At 57.8% G+C, this 8,768-nt stretch overlaps 1 long non-coding RNA gene across 4 annotated transcripts; it reads left to right on the plus strand.

The window, feature by feature from the left end:
• Positions 1-1,381: 1,381 nt before the first annotated feature.
• On the plus strand, positions 1,382-5,571 carry LOC140897768 (uncharacterized). Of its 4 annotated transcripts, none has more exons than XR_012154804.1 (4): positions 1,382-1,658; positions 2,988-3,115; positions 3,785-4,090; positions 4,661-5,571. It is a non-coding gene; the product is annotated as an uncharacterized lncRNA (long non-coding RNA). The 4 variants fall into 4 exon arrangements; XR_012154807.1 differs by having other exon boundaries at positions 3,788-4,090; XR_012154805.1 differs by having other exon boundaries at positions 2,988-3,085.
• Positions 5,572-8,768: the final 3,197 nt, after the last annotated feature.

An 8,768-nucleotide genomic window follows, 5' to 3' on the forward strand; every position in this document is an offset into this window, starting at 1 on the left:
ATCCATCCTCCCACACCTTCCCATCACCCCCACCTTCCCACCCATCTGTTCCCCCCACACCCCTTCCCATCACCCCCACCTTCCCACCCATCCATCCCCCCCACACCCCTTCCCACCCATCCCTGCCCCACACATCCCCACCTTCCCACCCATCCATCCTCCCACACCTTCCCATCACCCCCACCTTCCCACCCATCTGTTCCCCCCACACCCCTTCCCATCACCCCACCTTCCCACCCATCCATCCCTCCACACACACCCCTTCCCACCCATCCGTCCCCCCCACACCTCTTCCCATCGCCCCCTTTCCCACCCATCCCTGCCCCACACATCCCCACCTTCCCACGCATCCATTCCCCCCACACCTTCCCATCACCGCCACCTTCCCACCCATCTGTTCCCCCCACACCCCTTCCCATCACCCCACCTTCCCACCCATCCATCCCCCCCACACCCCTTCCCACCCATCCCTGCCCCACACATCCCCACCTTCCCACCCATCCATCCTCCCACACCTTCCCATCACCCCCACCTTCCCACCCATCTGTTCCCCCCACACCCCTTCCCATCACCCCACCTTCCCACCCATCCATCCCTCCACACACACCCCTTCCCACCCATCCGTCCCCCCCACACCTCTTCCCATCGCCCCCTTTCCCACCCATCCCTGCCCCACACATCCCCACCTTCCCACGCATCCATTCCCCCCACACCTTCCCATCACCGCCACCTTCCCACCCATCTGTTCCCCCCACACCCCTTCCCATCACCCCACCTTCCCACCCATCCATCCCCCCCACACCCCTTCCCACCCATCCCTGCCCCACACATCCCCACCTTCCCACCCATCCATCCTCCCACACCTTCCCATCACCCCCACCTTCCCACCCATCTGTTCCCCCCACACCCCTTCCCATCACCCCACCTTCCCACCCATCCATCCCCCCCCACACACCCCTTCCCACCCATCCGTCCCCTCCACACCTCTTCCCATCGCCCCCTTTCCCACCCATCCCTGCCCCACACATCCCCACCTTCCCACGCATCCATTCCCCCCACACCCCTTCCCACCCATCCCTGCCCCACACATCCCCACCTTCCCCTCCATCCATCCCCCCCCAGTCTAATATCCATCCGCCCGCCCCTCTCCCCCTGCCCTGGTCCCCAGCGGGCTGCTCTCTCTATGGGGTGTCACGTCCCTTTGCATTTCCCCGCTTCCCACGCACCGACCAGCCCAGCTCCTGCCAGAGCCCGGGGCAGGGGGGGCGGAGCCCCTCCAGCCGCAGGTCCCCCAATCACAGCCTGCCCCCTCCTGCCGGCCAATCAGAAGGCCGGGGCAGACAGCCAATGGGAGGAGAAGGTCCTGCCTGCTGTTGGCGCTCGCGCGCTCCCGGCATGCTGGGCGGCGCGGACCGCCATGGAGCCGGCTCCTGGGGCGCCCGGGCGGGGGGCCGGGAGGATCCGCCGGCATCCTGGCCCGGGGCAGGGGGCCCCGGCTCGGGCCTGGCAGCGGGGAGCCGGGGGACGGGGACGGGAGCGTCGCCCTGAGCGGGAGCGGGGTGGGAGCTAGATTCGGATTGTGCTAGGCGCTGCACAGGCGCGCAACGAGGAGACCCCCCCCCCGCCCTGGCCGGCGCCGGGACTCGTCCTGGTTCCAGGTGAGCGCCCCCGCCCCGAGTCAGGGCTCCAGGCAGAGGGTCCCAGTGCGGATAAGCGTGTGTGTTGTGTTGTGTTGTTGTGCAGTGCACGAGGCGCGGGGGGGCGGAGATAAGGCCCTGTCCCCAGCCTCCGGTCTTGCACGCACGTGGCTGGCTGGGTGTGGTGTGAAGAGGGGTGCAGGTTTGTGTCAGATTGCGCTGCGTACAAAGACAGTGCTGGGTGGGGGTGGTGAACGCACAAGTACACACACCCCCCCACACCCACACCGGCAGCTGGGTCGCACTTTGCTGGCAGACTAGGTAAGGTCTCCTCAGCGAGGTGTGTTGCGGGTGGGCCTGGTTCAGCCATTCGGATGAAGGGGTGTGTTGACTCCCCACAATTGTGCGTTTTGGCGCAACCAGGGCGGAGAAATCCCTGCAGTGCCGGGGGTTCAGGGTTGCGGTGGTGCGTAGAGGTGCGAGGCGTAGGATTGTGTGGGGGGGGGGGCTGTCAGATCCGCGTGGGGCTGTGGTTAGGGGTGAGTGGGTTGTGTTGGCAGGGGCGGAGAAGTGTGCGTGTCCTTGGGCTTAGGGATGGGTTTGTGCCTCTGCAGGTGTGTTGTGTGGCTGCCGTTATGTATGGTATGTCTGATTGTGTATTGCGCATCCGTACGTGAGCATGTCTCTGGTTGTATATCTGAATGGCTGCAGGTTACGGCTGTGAGGTGTGGTGTACACACGTCTGTATTTGTGGGCGCTGTGTCTGTGGTCGTGTGCTGTGGGTCGGGACCCCTGTGTCGCTGGGGCTGTAGTTGGCGGTGGGTTGTGCAGGAGGGTGAGGGGATGTGTGTGAGCAGTGGGGTTGTGTGCGCGGATCAGGGTGTTGTCTCTGGGCTGGGGCTGTGTGCAGATGTTTACAGACGGGGGGGGGGGTGTGTGAGTGAGGCCATCTGGGTAAGTGCTCCTGGTTGTGTGTGTGTGTGTGTGTGAAAGAGAGACACACCGGGACAGGGATGCCCCATGGGGTGTGCTCTGGGGTAAGCCCCTGTCACCTCAACCCACCCGCACTGTCCCATGTGCTGACTGGGGGCCAAAGGGCAGTGACGGGGGTCCCCGAGGGCTGGGGGTCCCCGCGGGCTGGGGGTGCCTCTGGTATACATTACCCCCCCCCCCCCCCAGCCCTGCCGGTGCCCCTCGCTCCCGACCCACAGCCCCCTGCTAGCCCAGCCCTGGGCTTCTCCGCCCCCCCCCCTCATCCCCCCCGCGGCTCCTCTCTGTAATTAACCATAGAGAAACTAATCACTTTTCTCACTCTGAGATAGCGCGTACACCCCCATCCGGTTCCCCCAGGATCCCGCCCCGGGAGCCGGGACCCAGCGATCTCCAGCTCATCCAGCCGAGGGGCCGGCCGGAGACACCTGCCATCGCCAGCGGCCGGCTCCACACGGGTCTGTACCCCAAGGCAGTGGGGTCTAGTGGTGAGAACGGGGCGGGGGGGCTGGGAGCCAGGACTCCTGGGTTCTCTCCCTGGCTCTGGGAGGGGAGTCAGGGTACAGGCAGGGGTGCGCCAGGACTCCTGGGTTCCGTTTTCACCCAGTGTCCTTGAACGTTCTGACTTCCGGTGGCTGGGAATTGCGGGCCGCCTGTCTCTCACCGAGGTGAGGGTGACCAAAGGGTTAATCCCCAGCTTTCCCGTGGCATGCTGGGAGTTGTAGTTCTCAAGGAGTGAGACTGAGGGGTTTCTCATTCAGTTCCACCCCCCCGCGGCGCTGGGGTCCCCTTCCCTGTCCTCCTTGGATCCCCTTCCCTATCCTGGTCTCTGATCCCCTAGGGGCGAGCGGCCTGCACTGCCCTCCCGGACGCCTGGGTCCCATCTCGGTCTCCATGCCCCAGGGGGATGGGGCAGGAACCCATGCAGGAGCCTCCCACAAAGGCGTGCTCATACTCTGCACCGTGTGGGCACGTAAGAACCGGAGGCAAAGCACTGAAAGTAGAGTGACGGGACAGCTGCTTCCTGTGTTGGTCCTGTATCTTCACTTCCTACACTTCCCCTGCAAGGCCCGGCTAGCTCAGGGGTGGGGAATTGGGGCATGGGGCCTCGCCCTATTTGTACCCCTTTTATTCAGCATGTCTCCCCTTTTCTGCAGCAGGCTCGCTGACGTCTCTGCAGGGTGCCCTCGGCAAGGAGTTCCCATGATGACGAGGCACTGCGTTCCAGGGAAACCGATTCCTCGCGCCAAACCTGCATGGTGCCAGCCTGCCTCGCAAGGGGTGGGGGCGGGGGTCACTCACCCTGCTGCTGAAATGCAGCCACCTCTGGGGTGGAACGCAGCGGAGAGGACGCTGCCGCAGACCCTGCTGCATGGGTGCTGAACTCCCAGGAAGCAGACGGGGCAGTAGGAATACGAGAGCAGCATTGGTCGCCGGTTCACAGCGGCGAGCAACTTTGTCTGGTATGTTAAACCAAGGCAATGGATAGCTAAAACTTTGTGACCTTGAAATGCATGCTGCTCCGGACTGGGGTGGGGCAGGGGATGCTGCCGCGGTCGCACACGGTGCCCTCCCACGAAGGCGTGCCTGGACCCCCCGTGTTCGGGTGCGTAAGAACCGGAGGCAGATGAACCGGAATGAAGAGTTACCGACGGGGTAGCCGCAGTCGGAGCGGTTCAGGTGTCTTTATTCCAACACATCCAGGACTGGGGACTGGCCGGCTCAGGAGGGTGGGGAAATGGGGCATGGGCCCTTTCCCCTCTAGGGGGCACTGGCTCGGACCCCCAGGCAGGGGACTGGCTGGCTCGGGGGAATGGAATCTGTTCAGTAACACTTAGGGCACCCCTGCCCGCGCTGCTTACTGGGGATCCGATCCTTCCCACCCCCCACAGCAGAGCAAAGTTGCTGCCTCTGGGGCTCCTCCCGGGCACCCCCATAACACTGTTGCATCCAGCTCCCCTCCACCAGGGCAAAGCCTGGGGTCTGCAGGGCTCTTCCCCCCCGGCCACTAACACACCTGCCTTCTCTCCTAGGCTCTCTGGACCCAGCTGGCAGGAGCCTAGGGAGACCCGGAGGCCAACTGCAGTTCTGCCACCAGGAGCCGGAGACAGCCAGGAACGAATGGGGGGGGTGGGGGGGAAGGTGCAATAAAAGCCCTGACCACTGGGTGGTGCCCTCATTCTGTGCACAGGTCAGCCCCCCCCCGCCCAGCCCAATTCCCCCCATATACACAGTCAACCCCCCTGCACGCAGGTCTCCATTAGAGCCACATTCCTCTCAAACCCCTCCTCATGTATGGGGGACCAGTAGGGCCCTCTGCCTCAGTTTCCCCTCTAAAATGGGGATAATGTCTCTGCCCTCCCTAGTAAAGTGCTGTGAGAGCTGATGAAGGGCACTGGATGGGAGTGTGGGATCCTCCCTGCAGTCTCCTGTCCACACAGACCCTTCACGGGGGACAGGTCCGTGTTGATCAGTGCAGCATTGGGCGCCTTCCTAGCCCTGGCCACCTAGTCCTGTGCCCACCTGAGCCCCTGCCTGGCCTCACCCAGGCTACTCTGCAGTGCCCCCAGCACCGCTGGGCATTCCCCACAGGCTCCTGGTCCCAGCCCAGCTGTACATCCAGCCGGCTCAGTTTCTTCTCCTTCCCTTCGCCCCCCTCCAGGTGGTTGACGCCTCCCTCCTGCTGGCTGCAACCTGTACCCCAGCTGCCATCTCCTGGGCACGGGGGTGGGCCTAGATCTCCCCACAGGGGGCCAGGTTGGGGCAGAGTAGCCACTGGGCCAATTGTAACGAGCAATGTTATAGTGGGCATGGCAACACCCATTGTTTCATGTTCTCTGTGTCTATAGATCTTCCTACTGTATTTTCCACTGCATGCATCTGATGGAGTGGGTTTTAGCTCACAAAAGTTTATGCCCAAATAAATTTGTTAGTCTCTAAGGTGCCACAAGTACTCCTCGTTTTTTTTTTTTGCTGAACACTGAAGCTGTCGATCCAAGCTGGGCTGTATTGGGTGCAATATGGGACATGGCAGGAGGAGACAGGGCCAGCCGCGCCCATTCCCCTTTTAGCCCATTCTCTCAAGGCCGAGGACTTCATGGTCACCCCTCTGTAAAATCAAGCTGGAGGTTTATTGCTTCTTCCATGGAAACTGGCGGTGTTTGAGGCTCATGGGAACTCACTCCCATGTTTACAAAGCTCTGACATGTGAACCGGGCACTCCCGCAGGTGTGTTAATTTCTTGCCAGGAATCAACATGAATGGATTCAGTGGTTAATGATTGCTAAGCCTTTTGGAGAAAGCGCTAGGCAAGATTAACTGGTTACAGTGAGTGAAAGTGGGAGTCAGGACACTTGAGTTCTGTTCCCAGCTCTGGGAAAAAAGTGGGGTCCAGCGGGTTAGATCGGGGGAAACTGTTAAGATGGGAGGCTGTATCCTGGAAAGCCGTGACGCTCTAAAGAAGCCAACCGAGCATGAATTCCCAATGCAGTGCTGTGGCTAAGAGCACTAATGCAAAAGCAGGGGAATCCCGGAGTAGGGGGGTGGTGTTACCTCTGTATAGGACATTAGACCGGCCATTACTGGCTACGGTGTCCTGGTCTAGTATCTGCCTTTCAAAAGGGACATTTGATAAATTGGAAAGAGTTCAGAGAAGAGCCGGAAAAGGTCTAGAAAACCTGTCATACAGAGAGAAACCAAAGGAGTTTAATCTCTTTCGCTCATGGAGGAGAAGGTTAATAGGTGATCTGTTAGTACCTACGCAGGGAGATGTCTGATAGCAGAGCACAAAGGCTGAACGAGATCCAAGGGCTGGAGCCTGAAGCTAGACAAATTCAGCTTAGAAATAAGGTGAACATTTGCAGGGTAATTAAGAGTGGGAACAATTTCCCTAGGGAGGTGATGGGAAGTCGCTGGATTTGAACACAGGCTGAGATTCTCTGGCCTGGGCCAGGCGGGAGGTCAGAGGAGATGACCGTTCCGATCCCTTGCGAACTTAAACAAGAATGAATTCAGGAATCCAGCCTGCACCCTCGACCCCCCCCCCCAGTGCCTTTCACTGCCAACCAGATGACAGTGTGATAGGACATGGAGAGAGCGGGGAAGGGGGGGCGGGAAGTGTGAATATGCCAAGTCATCTCATAGGACTCGGGTTGCAAGCACATAATTTTCGCTGCTTCTTCAAGCAGCTCTGCGTATTCCCATGTGTGGGTAGTTTGCCCGTGCCGTGCTGAATAACCTCACAGGTGGGAGTGGAGTCCAAATCCAGGTAGGATTGTAACCCTGCTCTCTCACATTTTGGCATCCATTCCAGAAGCAAGATCCAGCTTGTGACGGCGAGTCCCTGTGTGCCCTCAGGTCCGTGTAGCAGCCTTGCAAATTTTCCTAATAGCAAGTTTCAGTGAAGCACAAGATGTTGCTTATATCGCTCTCGTCAAATGAGACCACACAACCGGCAGCGCTAACGTGTAACGCTGCCCTACGCTTCGTTTAACCCACCTAGAAATAGTCTGCGTAGGCACATTATGACCCTGCTAATTTTAAGCATAAGAAAAAACGTCTAGATGACATCCCCAAACTTGTAGCTGTATCTAAGTAGCAAGCAAGAGCTGCCTAGCATCTAAAGACTCCTCTTTATTACATGAGCTTTCGGAAAGAAAGCCTGTAATTTCATTGTCTGATTGCTATGGAACTCAGACTCTATTTTACTGGTAAAAACTTGGGATCGGGTCCAAGAGCCACCTTATCTCTGTGAACCTTCGAAAACGGCGGGTCAGCCATTGCCACACACAATCCCCTAACTTCCAGCTGACCTAATCGCACTAAGAAACACTGCTTTAGTTAATGCATAAATAAGATAAAGAACAAGCCACCGTGGATTCAAAGGGTGATCACATAAATCTAGATAAACATGAAACCGGATCTCTTAGAGGATACATGTTAAATAACCCCTCCATAAACCTTTTAACAGTAGCATGTACAAACAGGGCTATGCCGTCAACCAAAACAAGGTAAGCCGAAATAGCAGCCGGCTGAACTTTTACAGGAGAATTAGACAATCCTGCAGACTAAGTATATTAAATATTCCAAAATACAGGCTATGGAAGCTGCCATTGGAGAGTTAGATTTTTCCTCATCCAAGCAACTAACGTGGGCCATTTTAACTAGTGAACAGATTTTTAGAATTAAGCGGAACATTCTGAACACAGGAAGGCCGTGACTGGGCAAGACTGCTGAAGTCAGATGACCCAAGATATCTGATAAAGCAACTGCAGATCTGGATGCAGAATCCTGCCTTGTTGCTGTGACAAAATATCTGGAGAGACAAGGTTGGGGAGGTGATATCTTTTACGGGACCAACTGCTGTGGGTGAAAGAGACAAGCTTTCGAGCCACACAGAGGAACATGCGTGTACCGTCCATGGGACGGCTGAAGCAGGTCTGCGTACCACGGCTGTCTCGGCCAAGTTGAAACAATCAATATAATTTTAGCCTTGTCCTGACAAATCTTCTTTACCACTTTCTGAATCAATGGAAGGGGGGGACAAGCATACCGCAGGTCTTTTCCTCACTGTAGAAGGAGCATCTACATTGACGGTCCAACCCAGCTCTCGAACAGAAGAGAGGACACTTTTTGTTGATTTCCGTTACAAAACAGGTCTACACGGGGTTGACCCCCCCCCACCGGGAATATCTGTCTTGAACTACCTGATCCTTCAGTGACCACTCATGAATTTGAGAATTGTCCCTGCTGAAATGATCTGCCAGCACATGGGTTTCCCCTGCTAAATGCAGGATCCACCGGGTAGATCCCATGAAGAATGCACCAATCCCATAAACCTGCCCACTTCAGCACACAACTGGAGTGAGCGAGCTCTGCCTTGTTTGTGCCCGTGATGAGTAGCAGGTGAATTGTCCATTACCACCTTCCCTTGTGCCTGACAGAGGAACGCTCTGAGACCCAAACAAGTGGCCCTTAATTCCAGCACATTGTTGTGTGTTTTCTTGCAAAGCCCAGTGACCCTAGATTGTACACTGAACAAAATGAGTTTCTGTCCAGCATAGGAAGTGTCTTGCGTTATCACCACCGATGGCAAAGGCGGATTGAACAGAACACGCCTGAGAACACTTGACTTGTTCTTCC

Source organism: Lepidochelys kempii, chromosome 14 (genome assembly GCF_965140265.1).
Source record: "Lepidochelys kempii isolate rLepKem1 chromosome 14, rLepKem1.hap2, whole genome shotgun sequence".
In the NCBI taxonomy this organism is placed as follows: domain Eukaryota; kingdom Metazoa; phylum Chordata; order Testudines; family Cheloniidae; genus Lepidochelys; species Lepidochelys kempii.